Source organism: Cyprinodon tularosa, unplaced genomic scaffold, assembly GCF_016077235.1.
Source record: "Cyprinodon tularosa strain WSP-4 unplaced genomic scaffold, ASM1607723v1 ctg339, whole genome shotgun sequence".
Lineage (NCBI taxonomy): Eukaryota > Metazoa > Chordata > Actinopteri > Cyprinodontiformes > Cyprinodontidae > Cyprinodon > Cyprinodon tularosa.
Window position 1 is genome coordinate 556,988 of NW_024039051.1, and position 17,029 is coordinate 574,016.

At 40.6% G+C, this 17,029-nt stretch overlaps 1 protein-coding gene across 2 annotated transcripts in view; it reads left to right on the forward strand.

Moving 5' to 3' along the window:
• Positions 1–17,029, forward strand: part of LOC119789454 (potassium voltage-gated channel subfamily D member 2-like) — a 129,810-nt gene that overhangs the window by 28,247 nt on the left and 84,534 nt on the right. The window lies entirely within an intron of this gene.

Genomic DNA, 17,029 nt, shown 5'->3' on the forward strand with positions numbered 1-17,029 from the left:
CAATGTATTTTTATCGGTAGGTTGTTAAAAGGCAGACTGTGTGACTTCTATGAGCCAAGCATGTTCAAACACAAGCAGATAGAAACCAAGTCTCTGAAATAAGAAAATAGGGTTCCTCCACATTTTTCATGTCCTAACTCCAGAGTCAAGCCAGCAGAGTTCAGGTTCAGTGTGAATTTAGCAGCTGCTAAACCCAGAAGAAGTTATAAAATAGAGAAGCATCAAGGGAAGGAAAACATTGAGGCAAAAAAAAGTGAAAAAGAAAAGATAGACGGAAAAAAAAGGTGAAGAAAGATTTGAAAGGACAGAAAATGTAGCAAATTGAAAATAAATAACTGGATGAAATAGAAAAAAGGAGAGAGGAAAGGGAACAAACAAAGGAGATCAGAGAGGAGGACAGAATCATTCAACAGAAGAAATGAATAAAGTAAGTCAGAAAGGACAGAAAAATGGAGCGGAAGAATTAGGCTGATTATAAAGGAACCCAGGAAGGACTGAAAGATAAATGAACAAAAGACGAAAGGATGAAAAAAAGAGACAAAGAACAAGGAGGAGGAAAAAGACACGGGTAATACAGAAAAAATAAGAAGAAAAAGAAAAATGGCCAGAAATAAAGTAGGCAAAGAAGGATAAGAGGAAAAAAGAAGGTAAAAGGAGGGAGAGAAAAAAAAGACGAAAAATAAAAGGGACAGAGTAACCAAGAAAGATAGATATATGAATATATATGTATTGCTTTTAAATATTCAAATATTGCCTAAATATCTGTTGTCAAACACTTATAGTACCTTTAATGCCACCTTATGACATTGTGACAACATGTTGCTATTAGGTACAGTTTTAAAAGGACAGTAGGTTAAAAGTTAGATCACTTCTTCCAGCTGGTACAGGTCTTGTGAAAACATTGCACAAGAAAACTACTTTATATAATTTAGCACAAGTACAGATCCAGTTAAGTACTAAGTTGCTTAAAAAAGGTCGCCTCTAAATTATAAAACCAAGTGAGGTTAAAGAGAATGTCAGTTTTCCACTAAACAGTCAAACATTTACAAACATTTGATGTCATGATTTTAAGGTTTTAACAGGAAAGTTGCCTTATTCAGAAAAAAAATGAACAAGACTATGAGCCATGATAAAACATGTTGTTAACAAAGCTGATAAAAAGATAAGTAGAGCATCACCAAGGCTTTCAGGGATAAAAATAATACATGTAAATAATTCAACACCTAAAGTATAATGTGCCTCAAAGTGAGACTACAATGAGTTTGAGGTATTCATAATTTAAAGTACACCACTTTCTATAAATATTAAGAAAATATGGATAAAATGAGAAGTTTTACTTTATACAAGAGAAAAGCTGCAACACTTGATTTTGTATCTGCAGTGTCATTTTTAAAGGAAGGTCAATCTTATATCAGCAAACAAATCCTTGCGGTATTCAATAAAATCACAATAGAACAATTCTTTAGGAATAAAGTGAAAATGACAACTTAGCCTTACCGCAGTCCTTCGAACCGCTGAAAACATTTGCTGCCCTGTGACACGAAAAACAAGATAAAGCTTCAACTGACTGGATGACTCTCATTAAATCTGCTGGAAAAATACATTTTTTCTTTAAAGGAATGCCTTGAAAATACTGTGTTTTTGTTATTTAACTTGAGGTTAGCGAAATACCTATTCTAAACAGGAAGCCTTTTGGTGAGTATCTACAGTTAAAGAACATTTTTTTCGTTGTTTTCAATGCTATTACCACCATACCACCTCATTATCTTAGATAAAGGGGTGTTATTGCTGTGCATTGCTAAACAAGTCTAAACAAATGTTACTGTCTAGAGAGCCTGTATATTTTTATTTAACCAGTTTGCTGGAAGAAGATTTCTTGAAGGTAAGATTTTACTGATCCCAGTTCAGTGAAGCTCATACTGTTAAAGTCTCAGAATGTAGGACCCAGAATTCGAAGCGAGACAGACTCTGGGAAAGGTAAAAAAAGTTTAATTTAAAAAATTTTAGCTCAAAATGCGGAACGTAGAACTGAGGCGGGTCACCCCCCTTCATAGGCACGCTGGTTTAGGTAGAGAAACGCAGGTAAATGACCACGATAATCTGATGGAAGATGACTATCCATGTGAGCCACTTACCTGGTTTTACAGTTCAGTCCATCCTCTCTGAGTGAGGCAGGATCCAGCCGACGGACTGCCAACCAGGTGTGGCAGGAGCCGCTCAGAGTTTCCCCAAGCCAGGTCAGGGGAACAGTTCAGAACAGGTCAATTCTGAGATCCAGGGCTCCATAACCCAGTCAGGGGCTCCGATCAGAAACAAGAGATCTAGGGATCCAGGAATCCACAGAGCATTCAGGCAGGTGCAAGGTTCCATGAGTCCAACAGCAAGTTCAGGCAGAAATTTTCAGATGGAAAACAGGTGAGTTGAAAGGCAGGACAAGACGTGACATCAGGAAAACTACAGAACTTTAAAGTAGCCCCCTCCACTGAGCCGTAAGCACGAAAAAGACATGCTTAGTGGATAAGAACCAGGACATGATCAGGAAAACACCACGACAAGACAAAAAACCCTCTCTAACTTAAAAACACAAAGTGAATCAAACAAACTAACAAACAATGATCTGGCCCCGATAGCTGGGCTGGGCCAAATATAAAGCAGCAGGAGCAGGTGGATAAAATGAATGATAATTAGTAACCGGGGAGGGTTAGGCAGGTGAGCTGAGTGAGCAATATTAGCTATCAGCGCCTGGATCATGACACATACAGGAGGAAGTGGAACAGGACACAGGTGTCATGATTGTGCATTCAAGAAATATGTGGTAACTTTGACATAGTATAATATAAATTTAGATCAAAAACCTCTAAGAAACATTTCTGACTTGTATCATGACCTTAAAACAAATGAAAAAATGATCCTCCTATGCTAGTATTTATATGGTGTCTCTTTGCATTAGGCAGCAAAGCTGTATAAACCAAATTTTTTTGGTTTTTTTCCGCAGCGTTTTCTACTGTCATTAAACTGCCACAAGTACAGCACAATGACATTTACTCTCTGGATTTTAGTGGGCTGTCATTTGCAGCACCCAGGGAGCAGTGTGGGATTTAGGGTCTTTGCTCAGGGAGCCAGAGTGGCGGTCTGTGGTAGTGGGTTCCGAACTCACAACTTCAAGATTCCAAGCTCTATGCCCTACCCACTAGACAACCAGTCCCTACCTACTTCCAGAATTGACCTAGCCCTTCTTCTGTGTTCTATCACATTTGAAAATACTTATATCCATAAGGCTAGGTGGAAATGCAATAATTTCATACCAAGATGGTGGGAATACTCCATCCACATATCATCTTAGTTTTAAAGACTTTTTATTGTCAGTTTTTTTTTCCATTTCATTTTGTGACCTTTATAAACCCTTTTCATAACCACTGCAGCTTCTAAAGGTTTCCATGGAGAAAAATAGCCATTACCACTTTCTTGTTTAAACAATTATGCTCATAGTTGTGCTATACCATCAGTAGCGTAATTAGTGGCTACAAATAGTTCCTGAGGTTGTGCACTTGTTGCTTTTGTTTCACGCTAATCAACACACAAAGCTCAAGCTGGGTTCGTTTTCATGTCGAGCCGTAATGTTTTTAATGCCTGCGATGCCCTCATGAACACTACCCCCACAAGGGCACATAATGTGTGCTGGATGATGGGGAAACAGTTGCTCTTTTATTTTTAGATGTCACTTCATCACCTCGAACTAGTGATCATTAAACTGCACTTTCTGAGCTCCCTTGTCTACTTTAGTACTTCAAAGGGCAGCTTTGCTGCACACGTACATGGTAGAAGTTAATCTCAACCCTGAGATTAAGATGAGTAAAAGCACTGCTATTCAAATAAGGCTGCAAGTTTTTTTTTTTTTTTAGATTTCCACAATTTTTTTAATGTTTCATTTATATAATTTACTAATATGTGAAACTGATGGTTTGAGCTCTTTTTATCTAAATATAATTGTAAGAAATTGGCCTGCTGTTTGACTGCAAGTTCTGCTTATTAGTACACAACTTATTCTCCTGTATTAAAAACGACAGTTTGTTTATTATTTCTTGAATAAGAAGCTTTTTGAGCACCTGTATCACTGTTGTACCTTTAACAGGGATGTCTGAAACACAGCAAACAAGGTAATATATGATGTTACCTAGTGGAAAAGACACTATACAAGCTACAGCACACAGCTCCTAATGATATAAAGGTCATAGCACTAAAAGAATATTACTGTACAGAGTCAACACATCTTCCAGCTATGGTGTCATGGCTTTGGGGGGCTGAATAAAAGCAACAAACTGCATGTAAGTATAAGAGAATGACACAGAGGAATCCAATAGAATATACCTCGGCTTCAGGAGGAGCAAGATGGCCGTCTCCCTGCCATGAAACACTGTTACAGCAACACACTTTCTGCAGGGTTCTTGAGGGTGCTTCGGAGTTTACCTATCCAGTCCACGCGTGTTTTATGCCCCTGAAGAAGGTATTTGACTGTGTCCCTTGTCGTGCCCTGTGGGGGGCAGAGTTGGGGCCCTTTACTAGGGGCCATCCAGTCTCTGTACAAGTGGAGCAGGAGTTTTGTCCGTATTGTTGGCATTAAGTCATACCTGTTCCTGGTGCATGTAGGACTATGACATGGCTTCTTTCTATACCTGGATCTATTCATAACCTTTATGCAAAGAATTTCTAAGTGCAGCTAGTGCTCGGAGGGGGGCTTCTTTTAGGGTCCAGTGGATTTCGTCCCTGCTTGGTTTGCAGATCCCTGGCTCCCTCTTGCAAAGAGCTACAGCATGCTTTGGGTTAGTTTGCAACAGAGTGTGAAGTGGCTGGTATTAAGTGGTGAGAACATGAGTTCATACTCGTGTGAATTAAGAAACGGCCAATGTCTTAAAGCTAATTTAAGAAATTTTTGAAAATATAAATAGATGTTCTTTTTTTATTTTATCATGTGGCCAAATATGTATGAATTAAATGCAACAAAAAAACAAAATAACATTTTTAAATATTTGGAAAAACAAACTATAATTTGGTTTCCTTTTTCCAGTAGGTAAAGAAAAAACAAACAATAACAACCAAACACTATTCATGTTAGAAAAGAACTGTCTCATTTATCTCTTACAATGTTCTTCTGTGTAACTGCCAGACTACTAATTAGACATTTGAGGCTAGAGAAGAGCCAAACTTATTCCTGCTACAGACTGTGAGAAAACTTAAGATCTCCTGAGCTTATCTTAAAAAAAGGGCCGCGCCTCTCATGGCAGCAAAGCCAGAAACTGTGTTCCCCCTTGGACAGGCTGTACCGAAACTGAATTTCCCTTTAGGATTAAGAAGGTATAATTGAATTGACACGTTTTTCTAACAACTCTTAGAAACTGTATTAATAAAGAACGAAAGGGAAATGTATTTTCTTCCATTAAATATCAATGTTAAAATGTTAAGTTATGTAAACCCTACTTGAAAAGACACTGTGCACTTAGACCAGAGGAGATCATAACAAAGAACCGTAGATGATCTAAAAAGATTTTATAAAGAGGAAGGTGTTAAAGATCCTGATTTTTGAATGCTCCTGCCTTGCAAAATGCAACAGTAAAAGACTAAATGCTGCCCAATAGGCAAAACATGGTTAATTCTTCTTTTTTCATAACAATTTTGATGGCAGTAAATATAATTACTTGAGAAAGCCTAATTATTTCCCTTTAAATAAATCCCCATTTGGAGAATGCAACTTTCGGCTGAGCTGAAGTGATGAATAGCTGGCTTTCACTCATGAAACTTGTCAAATCCTCTCTAGCGCTTGTTGTCATTTACTGGATTTGTCATTCAAAGATCCAGCGACCCGTTGTCATTCAAAGATACAGCGACCCGTTCTTTAGTCAGACAATGGGTTTGTGTTTTTCACTCTTGGAAACAGCAAGCTGAACTGATCCCACTACAAAAAATGCTAATTTTGTAATTTTTTTCTTAAAATAAGTGCATTTTTTTTGCACACCACGCTTCACTTTACTTGGATTTATCACTTTACTTGGATTTATCACTTTACTTGGGTTTTCCCATTATTTGGATTTAGTTTTGACATATGCATAGATATACGTACAGATATATATACAGAAGAGCTATATGTGTATATATTTTATCTCTTTTTATTCTTATTTTTTTAATCTTTATTACATTGTATAGTTGGATGTGTGTATATATTATATAAAACTGTAACTGGAGCGTGTAACAAAAGTAATTTCCCTCTGGGATTATTAAAGTATTTCTGATTCTGATTTTTTCTTGAATTGAGGAGGTAAGTGAGACATTTGCCAATGGAATAAGACATTTTTAATTTAAAATAAAAAAAATTTTGTATCTTATTTCAAACGCATATTATCTGATTATCTTATTTTAAGAGTAAAAATATTGATTTCATTGGCAGATCATCTTATTTATCTACTTAAATTAAGGGTAAATACATTTAATTTATGCCTTTTTTATTACTTCTGGATCGTTTTTACAGCGTATTCAGTGGGATAGAACTGTGGACAGGATGTTCCATCCTGGAATCCATCCAAATTCTGGAGGGAGTTTCTGGTAAAAGATCACTCTGGTGGAGACCCTCATTAAAATCTTAGAGTAGAGTTCAATTTCCACGTGAGGAGATATGGGACAGCCACAGGCTCCAGAATCTCATCTCGATATCCTTCTGTATTCACCTTGTCTTCAATTGTAATAAGCTTTGTTTTTTTTCGACAGAGAGTGATACTGCTCCACACTATCAAACTGCCTCCACTAAAATCTGTTTAGCAACCCACATCCTCACCTCACTTATTCATATATCTTACAAATCTGGCACCTTTTAAGAGTAACTAAACAGAATTTTCTTTCGAATAAGATTTATTAGTTAAACAAATAGAAATTTCCCCAATTTTTGTAAGAATAAAAGCTTTCATTGATTTGAATACTTAGAATGTAACCTCCTCCATAATGTTTTTCTATCTCTCTCTTTTATTTTTCACTGCTGTATGCACCGATTATGTCTCTCAGGCGCATGGGGCAGCATGGCAAACACAATCTCTTGAAACACTGCCAGCTTTTGTAGTGTGAATATCACTTCCCTTGACATTTGTCTCTTTATCAAAAACAGCCCTCAGCCAACGCAGCAACATCTGTGATCAGCTGAGGTTTGGAGATTACGGCGAACAACAATCATCAGTCTACTGTGTGAACAAAGCAGCTACAATATATAAAAAAAAAACATTCATGAGAACCCTTAAATGTTTCTCTCAGACGCTTCACCCTAATGGATCATCGTTGCAGATGAAGTTCACTCTGTAACGGTCACCTAATTGCTGTCTCGCGTCTTCTGTAAGTGTTGAAATCAATATAAACTTTCATGTTGTAGAGGCGAACACGGCGCAGAGTTTGTCATCAATTTCATAGGCAACGATAATGTCAGCTTCCTTAACTAAAACTTTGTTTACAGCAATTCATTCTACCTGAACACGACCAGAGTCATAAATATTGATTCAACCCTTTTGTAAACTTAAGTCCCACTTAACTTTTCTCTTGGCTTAATTTGCTGTTAAATTGTTTGCAGGTTTGCATCACTAATAGGCCTCTCCTGATCACGATAAGACGCCTTTGTATACATATATATATAGAGAGAGAAAAAAAGGCCTCCAGACATGTAAAAGTTTGGGCTCTGAATTAAGATGCCCATACAAGCCCCTGTTAACCCAGTTTCATTGTTGAGTCTTTGCCACAGGTTCCATATATCATTAGTTTTCTGTATGTGGTGTTAGTGATAAAAGGCCATGTCCCATTTCAGTTTAGGTATAGAGTTTCCACTTGTCTGCCTTGCAGGGAGGTCCTGCTGAGATGAGGGATGTCAGGCTGTCACCCTGACGCATGGCAGCTGTTTCCTGCCTGGCCCAACTTCTATAAATAGCAAAATATATCACCTAATGTAGGCCATTTGGTCAAACTGAAACGAAACAGGACATCTGCTCTGGGCTACTTTTCTCTTTTTCTCCCCGGATGGATTCCTTGAGTATTGATAAATCACAAGGAGTTTTAACTTTGCCTCCTTAATCCCTCTCACTGCTCTCTCTTATGCAACCGCAGGATTCTTTTAAGGTAATGTAGCAATACATTGAAATAAATCTGAGTATCCTAAAAATGTCATTTATGATAGTGATTAAAAAAAATATATATATATTTTTTATAAGTCTTTATTTCGAACATGCAAGAGAAAAACGAAAAAAAAAAACAAAACAATAAAACAATGTTTAAAAACATTGGAGAAAAAAACAACAAACAAGGTACCCTTCTTTCCTAAATTAATATACCTCTATTACATGTGCGAAAAGGAGTAGGAAGAAGTAAAACTTATGTGCTCCTACCCCTTTAATTCTTGTATTTCTTTAATTTACAATATTTATAATTATGTTGCTATATATATCCATATAAATACATACCTACCTACACATATACATACATAAATATGTATACGCATATACCGTCATGCATATATACAAATTAGCAAAACAAAAAAACAAACAAAACTTTCTACATTGCTTCTCTATACCTTTTGAAAATAATCTTTTTGTACATTTTTTTGAAATGGAATATGTCTGGGCATTGCTTTAGGTTCTCATTTAGTTTGTTCCACAATTTAACTCCGCAAATTGATAAACATAATCTTTTTCTTGTTGTTCTACATCTATTAGTCTTAAAATTTCCCCTTCCCTTTAAATCGTACCCTCCTTTTAGAGAACATCTCTTGGATATTCCCAGGCAATAGGCTATGTCTTACTTTGAACATGAATACTGCAAATTCAAAAACATAGTGTATAGATTAATTAGGCACAGAGAGGTATAATTCAAGTGTTTTTATTCATGATATATTATAGAGGTGTAATATTCAGTTTCTCCAAAAATGTTAATTAAAGACCAATTAAAAAGTCTTTTAGTATAGGAATCTTGTACTATGGCCCTTTTAAAACCTACATAGTTATGGGGAGGACTGCTTACGTGACAGTTGTTCTGCAGTCGACTTGTTAAAAGGAGGGAGAGCCACAAAAACCAAAACGTACCGCTGAATAAGGAAGCTTTTCAGAGTGCTGTGCCCAAGGATTATAATGAAAAGTTGAAAGGAAAGAAAAAAGTGCATCTGGAATCAGTAGGAAAAAGCCAGCATGTGGATACATCCAGGACTCTGCTACAGCTCTGTCTTACTGCACTAAGGAGAAAAGAGATTGAACTGTTTCTCAAAAGTTTTGTCTTTACAGATGAAAATTAATTTGGTATTTTATATGGTCGCAGAGTTTGGAGGGAAAGTGGAAAGGAACATAACACAATTTTGTTATTTGTCTTGCATAATGCACGTTGTAGGAAGCTGAGTGGGAGTTTGCTGCCACCTGCCTGGAAAAGCTAGCTCATGGGTGTTAGAAAGAAATTTCCGACTTATTGTCAAGCCTCAGATTCGGAGTGAGTTTCTTTCTGAGGATGGCTGGCCTCAGTCTTATGCTACGTGCTCAACGAATGCATTTTAACTTAAAATATTAAATGTGTATTTGAGCTCAGACACTCTGGATTCTTGCCACTCCAGCCATTGAGCTACTCTGTTCTTTTGATGCAATCTAGAGAAAGTCTTGGCTCCTCAAAACGTCCTCTGTGCAGTCAGTTCATCAGGATTCTTATCTGTTATTGTTTGTAGCGGCAGAAGCTTGCACTTAGACTTAGACTTAGACTTAGACTTCTTTATTTGTCATTTTGTATGCACAGGGTGCATACAGAACGAAATTGCGTTACATACAGCTTATGAACGTTGCATTGATATTTCAAATGGCACGAGTTATAGAAAAATACAAAAAGTGCAGCAGTGGTCAAAGTGTGAACAGTGCAGAGGATAAGAGACAGTGTGCAAGTTGCAGTGGTTCAGTGCAAAATGGCATTTGTGCAAAAAATGCGTTATTGAAAAATACAATGAGATGAACAATTTAAAGGGCTAAAAGTTAAAAGTTCAGCAGCATTTGATGCCCGATAATGTGCAATAGGTGCAGAGTTCGGATTGTGGATCAAAGGTTCAACAGTCTGATGGCAGTGGGGAAGAAGCTGTTGCACAACCTGGTGGATCTGCAGCGGATGCTGCGGAACCTCTTTCCAGAGGGCAGCAGGGAGAACAGTCCATGGTGGGGGTGTGAGGGGTCTTTGATGATATTACGGGCTCGGGACACACAGCGCTGTGATGAAATGTCCTTAATGGAGGGAAGAGGAGCCCCAATGATTCCTTCCGCTGTCCTCACCACCCTCCTCACATTCTTCCAGTCAGAAGCTCTGCAGCCTCCACACCACAGAGAGAGACAGCTGGTCAGAACGCTCTCTATGGTGCTTCTGTAGAAGGTTGTGAGGATGGGCGGGGGCAGGCGGGCTCTCCTCATCCTCCGCAGAAAGTACAAGCGCTTCTGTGCCCTCTTCACTAGAGATGAAGTGTTTACAGTCCAGGTGAGGTTGTCCGTGATGTGCACCCCCAGGAACTTTGTGCTGCTGACCACCTCCACAGCTGAGCTGTTGATGAGCAGTGGAGCATGGTGGGGGCGGTTTTTCCTGAAGTCGACGATGATCTCCTTCGTCTTCTCCACGTTCAGGATCAGACTGTTTTCACTGCACCAGTCCACCAGCTGCTCCACCTCCTCTCTGTAGTCCCGGTCGTTGTCGTCCCTGATGAGGCCCACCACCGTGGTGTCGTCCGCAAACTTCACGATGTGATTGGTGGTGAACCTGGGGACGCAGTCATATGTCATCAGGGTGAACAGCAGGGGGCTCAGGACGCAGCCCTGAGGGGAGCCCGTGCTGAGGGTGATGACATCAGAGGTGTTCTGACCGACCCGGACTGACTGAGGTCTGTTGGTGAGGAAGTCCAGCAGCCAGTTTCGAAGGGGTGTGTTGAAGCCCAGATGTTCCAGCTTTCCCACCAGGTGCTGTGGGATGATGGTGTTAAACGCTGAACTGAAGTCCAGGAACAGCATCCGCACGTGGGTGTTCTTCTCCTCCAGGTGGGCCAGGCTCAGGTGAAGAGCAGAGGAGATGGCGTCCTCAGTGGAGCGGTTTCGCCGGTAGGCAAACTGGAACGGGTCGAGTGTTGGGGGGAGACTGGAGACGATGTGTTCCTTTACCAGCCTTTCAAAGCACTTCATCATGATGGGAGTCAGTGCGACGGGCCGGTAGTCGTTGTAGCAGGTGACTTGAGGTTTCTTTGGCACTGGGATGATGGAGGCAGACTTGAAGCATGATGGCACTGTGGCTTGCTCCAGCGAGGTGTTAAAAATGTCCGTGAGGACACCAGCTAGCTGACCTGCACACTCCTTGAGCACCCGCCCAGGTATGTTGTCGGGACCTGGGGCCTTCCGCGGGTTGACCCTCCTCAGAGTCTTCCACACGTCGGCTGTGTCAAGGCAGAGAACCTCCTCTTCCTGATGTGGGACAGCCTTCACTGCTGGAGTGCGATTTAGTGCCTCAAACCTCCCAAAAAAGTTATTTAGTCCGTTTAGGAAGTCAGCATCAACTTCATCCACCGGGGCAGGGGGCGTGTTGTAGTCTGTGATCGCCCGTATGCCTTGCCACATGCTCCTGGTGTTGTTGGCGTCGTGGAACAGATGCTGGATTTTCTGGTTATGGTTCCGCTTTGCTAACCTGATGGCACGGTTCAGGGTGGCTCTAGCTGTCCTCAGTGCCTCCTTGTCACCAGACTTGAAGGCTGAGTTCCGTGCTTTTAGCGCGTGGCGGACCTCCTCAGTCATCCAGGGCCGTTGGTTGGCTCGGGTGGTGATGGTCTTTGTTGTGCTGACGTCCTCGATGCAGTGGTTGATGTAGGCTGAAACAGTCATGGCGTACTCATCAACATTGATCTTGTTGTCATATGTTGCTGCTGATTTGAACATGTCCCATTCAGAGCATTCAAAGCAGTCCTGGAGTGCATCCATGGCCCCCTCCGTCCAGACCCTCACCTGCTTCACTGTAGGTTTTGCTCTGATCAGCAGGGGTCTGTATGCAGGAATTAGCATCACAGAAAGGTGGTCTGAGGAGCCGATGTGGGGGCGGGGGGCTGCTCTGAATGCGTCTTTTATGTTTGTATAAACTAAGTCCAGAGTGTTCTCTCCACGAGTAGCAAAATCCACGTGTTGATAAAAATGAGGGAGAACAGTTTTCATATTCGCCTGATTAAAATCTCCAGCAATGATGAAAACGCCCTCTGTGTGTGTAGATTGCAGCTCAGAGACAGTCCGATAGAGAACACTCATGGCCTCCTTTGTATCAGCGCTGGGGGGGACATACACCGCTGTGATGGTAACAACAGTGAACTCTCTGGGCAGGTAAAAGGGTCTGCAGCTAACAGTCAGAAGCTCTATGTCCGGAGAGCAAAAACTTGTGACTATTCTAGCATTTTTACACCAGTTGTTATTGATGTAAACACAGAGTCCGCCTCCTCGGCTCTTACCGCTGAGTTCTTTGTTTCTGTCGGCGCGGAAAGTAGCTAGCCCCTCCAGGCTAATGGCGTCTTAGTCTCTCTCCTGGATCAGTTTTTCTGATTAGTTGATGCTCTGCGAAAGTTCAGCTTTGAGAACTCCAGCATCGGAAGCCATGACACTGGGACATGACGCAGGTCCTTTGGACACAGTTTGACACTGTCTACCATAGACTTTGCATGTAGATTACATGACCTGGCCCAAAATGCTTTTGTTATGAACACACCATTAGGATGAGTTGGTGTATCATGTAGAGGGAGCTCTGATTAGAGCCCTTGCTCCTCTGCATCGAAAGCATTCAGTTTAGCATTCACCTTAAAGGCATACTAAGCAACATTTTCAGTTAATTAATGTGTTCCATAACGTTTTGGATGATTAAATGAGTCATTTCAGGTCGAACAAAGGTTTTCTCGGCCGCCCTGGTGGTCTGTAGGGGAAATACCGCACTTGCAATTGCAGGAGCCCTCGGCCCGCACCCACAGGCTCAGAAGTCTCGCGAGAGTCGGTCTTGCTTTGCGGCGAGAACTGCTACACGCCCCCAGTGAAAGGCATGCTTGTTGCTAGCGCAGTGGCGATATTTGTGCAGTTATCATGGCGGAACCAGCGACAATTTTCAAACTCGAAAATTGGAACAAAATAGTCACTTACCGCAGCAGACATGGTGATTCGTTGCGTTCGCCTGTCTGCTAAGCTCAAAACAACCGCACCTGGCTTGACGGAGAAACCAGGAGAACAGCTGAGCATATTTACGACAGTGCACTTTTACTGCCCTCTGGGGGGAGCCTCGCTGGAAAATCAACACCGGTTGCATAGTGTACCTTTAACTGGGTCTCATGTCTCTCAGTGGGACATGGAAAGCCACCCTGAGGCTTCCCATGTCCCACTAAGAGGAGGGACCCAGGTTATGGTGAAACCCAGATTATGGAGGGACTACATTTCCTTCTGGTCTATAGAGATCTTGAGATTCCTCAAATGAATTGGCAGAAGACAATAGATGGGTAGATTAAGGAATTTTAGGTTTATGTTAGCTTCAAGCCACACTAGTCAAAACTAACAGAAATTACCTCTTTTAATATATTAGCCTATTTGAAAAAAAAAAAACAGAAAAAAAAATTCCCCTACATATATGATAAATATTGAGCTTTTTGATGGCTGCACTTAAATTAATCTTTCACCTTTATTCCAGTATTATTTTGCAACTGAACGCAAACTGCAATAGGATTACAAGTACATTTCAAGGGTCGTTGAGTTTGTACATTTTTGCTATCTGCAGATCAAAGTACAATAGATCTGTAACATGAAATAACCATAAAACATAAACATATTTTTATATATATTTCCTTTCTGTTTGGATGTTTCCTGTAAGAACATTGTTCAATTTAATGAACATAAAAATGGCATTGCTTCATCAATACGACTGCAGAGATAAATCAGCACTTTGCAGTAATAGAAACCAAGTAATAAATCATCGCTAAACAAAATGAATCTATTTTTATTATGCACATACAGTAAATTTAGTGATATAACGACAGGTGAAAGGCTGTGCTGAGCAGTGTCTATTTCTTGACAGAATTTCAGCATAATTTAATATCTCCACGACATAAACTATTGTATCTGCCTCCAGGTTACTGTAGAAACAGCTAGGAGAAGACTTTGCTTCTGCTTTGTTAACGTTGCATTTGAGAATAATAAAGCTGCTCTGTCTTTCTGTCTTACCCTAGACAAAAAAACTGCATAACAAAAGTAAAAGGTTTGATTGTAAATTATTTGCAGAAGTTAATTACTCTGAAGAACAGACTTGGAAACTGCAAAATTATCTGCACCCTTTATTACAACCACAGAAGGCTTATTGACTATTTGTTTTTTTGCTGGTGGTTTACGATTAAAGATTGTGTTTGTGCCTCATAATTCACGTATGAATTCCTTCTTTTACTTTTGTATTTATTGTTTTACTTCCAGTCCTTTGAAATAATGCCAGACAGACATGAATGATACCTGAACAATAACTAGGCTGCTCTGAACCATCAACATTTATAAACACACATTTAAAGTGTAAACCTAAATGCTTCTAACCCAGAATTTAACTTTCTAAAATATTTTTATTTGTTTCTTGTGTGTTCTATCACTGCTGAGTCCTCAATCAAACCATTAACTGTTGCTGGTTCAGTTTGAGTGATCTGGTGTCATAATTTTATCTAAAACTCGGACCCACATGCAGTGAAACCAATTCAGAGAGACACAGATGAAAAGTTTAACAGGTTTATTGAAGAGTTTAGGCTCAGTGCAGAGTTGCTCAGAACTCAGCTCGACCGGAACTGGAAGGTGAAGGGAAGACAAACGATTATTTCAGGCTCAGTGGGAAATTTGAATCGTGGATATGGAGAACAGGCTCTAGTGGTTGACTCATGTTTCCAGAGAAGTTGTAGGATGTTTGACTCCAATCTGTGTGCTTTTTTCCAGTGTTATACTGATTCGATGGAGGTCGGAACAGGGTTTACCCAGAACTTGGGTGGTTGTTGGTGAACGGAGAAACTGACTGCCACTCAGATTTCCTGCGGTACTTGAACGGGTCATAATGGAGATGATTCCCTTGCTCAGAGAGTTAACTCAACGTCCTCTTCAAGGAAGAAGGATCCAAACCCCCTGTTTGAATCCCCAGCTCGGTTTGAGGCTCAGTTGATTCCTTCAGGGAGAGAATGTCCGAAAAGATCCCGTTTGCAGGAAGACTTCCTGCCGAGAGGCAAAGACAAAAACGAAGTTAAAACTCAGGTAGAACAAGAACTCAGTCTTACTCAGCAAAAAACTCAGCTGGGCTAGAGTATCCAAAACTGGCAAACACTCTGCCGTCGAGGTAGTTGCAATCAGCAGCTTAAGAGCAGTCCGCTAACGAGGCAACCATCATCAGGTGTGTGAGGAGGCGGACCAGAACCAGGCGCCTCCTGCTGGTGGAAGGGAGAACAACACCAAAAGACAAACACAGACTGGAGTCCTGACATCTGGATTGAAGATCTCAGCCCACTGCAGAGTCCAGAGATATTTTTTTTTATTTTGTACATTTTATTTTTGTGAGATTCAGTTAATTCAGTTGATAATGCCCATTTCTAAAATTCTATCCATCCAAAACAGCTCAGATATTTGCCAGGAGTCGTCACCTTGCAGCAATCTCTCCTAGTAAGTAAGCATGTGGAGACAGTGGGTGGTTGATTGCAGCAAGTCCTTAGCTTAGGAGTAGTACTGCTTACTCTCGTGACCACAGTGGAAAGGAATGAGGAGCCAATCTGTTGCAAATGACTTTGGATTTAAAGGTTAAAGATTGTGTTAGTAGAGAGCAAAAGGGATCACTTCAGTCATATAATTTATATGTGAAAAGGACCTGTTCACATAAACTGTACAGGAGCTTAAACAGGAAGTTGATTGAAACAATACTGGAAACATTTACTAGTTATAAACGTTAGGCAAGCTCCCACCACAAACCCAGACACCCCAGTTTAGTTCAGGGTACTTCAAGATCTAATACTAAAGCATTCTGCTTTGTTAATTTGGTGGGCTTCTGTATTCTACAGGGTATTCAAGGGAAAATAGGAGTACCTGAAGATAAACAGGAAAAGGTTCCTCTATTTAGATTTTCTTGTGTTAAATCTAGACTTTTCAGAAAAGAAAAGATGTTGTGATAAAACTAAAGGTAAATTATTTCCATAATTGAAGATATAAACTTTATTCCTTTTTTTGTGCAAAAATCTGAGTCATCTGAGTTCCTAATGAGTAAACCTTTCTTCTCAAATTGTGTCTTATGAAGCCATGTTGTGTGTCAGCATCCTGTGTGAACAAATAGAGCCTAAGTGGAAGTTCAACTGAAGAAACTCATTGTTTTTCCTTCATCCACCTGCTACACAGCCAATCAGCTCTGAACCAAACCTCCACGAAAGCCGATCGGCATCCAAAGTTCATCTTAAAAGGCCTCCGATACGCACCTGTCTGCTCTGTGCTCAGGCGGCGGATGCACTGTGACGTCATTCAGATGACCTCGTTTCAACCCACCTCCAGCCCCTCCTTCACCTTCGTAGCTAAAACTTTATTAGAGTGTCATTCCTCCCAGACTCTTACTGCGTTCCCTGTCTCATCTTAACCAGTCCGCCAGAAGACCGCCATGTTGAGCCTAGTTCTGCCAGAGGTTTCTTCCCAACGGGGAGTTTTTCCTCTCCACTGACGCCTTATGCTTGCTCATCATGGACAGGTTCTCTCAACCTGTGCTATCCAACTGGACTTTTATCTTCCAGGTCTCTGAGTGAAGCTCTAGTATCAGCTCACGCAATCCTCTGGATCTCCCCATAAAGCTCAGCAGACCGTCTCACTAACCAGTAGTCTACAGACTGACCAACTTCATCTATCTCCACGCCACCACCAGTTTCAGGCCTGGAGGGAAATAGCCCTATTCTTTGCTCCTGTTCATGCATATCTATCAAAATTAGTGTTATGTTTCCTGCCAAGGTCTGTGCGCC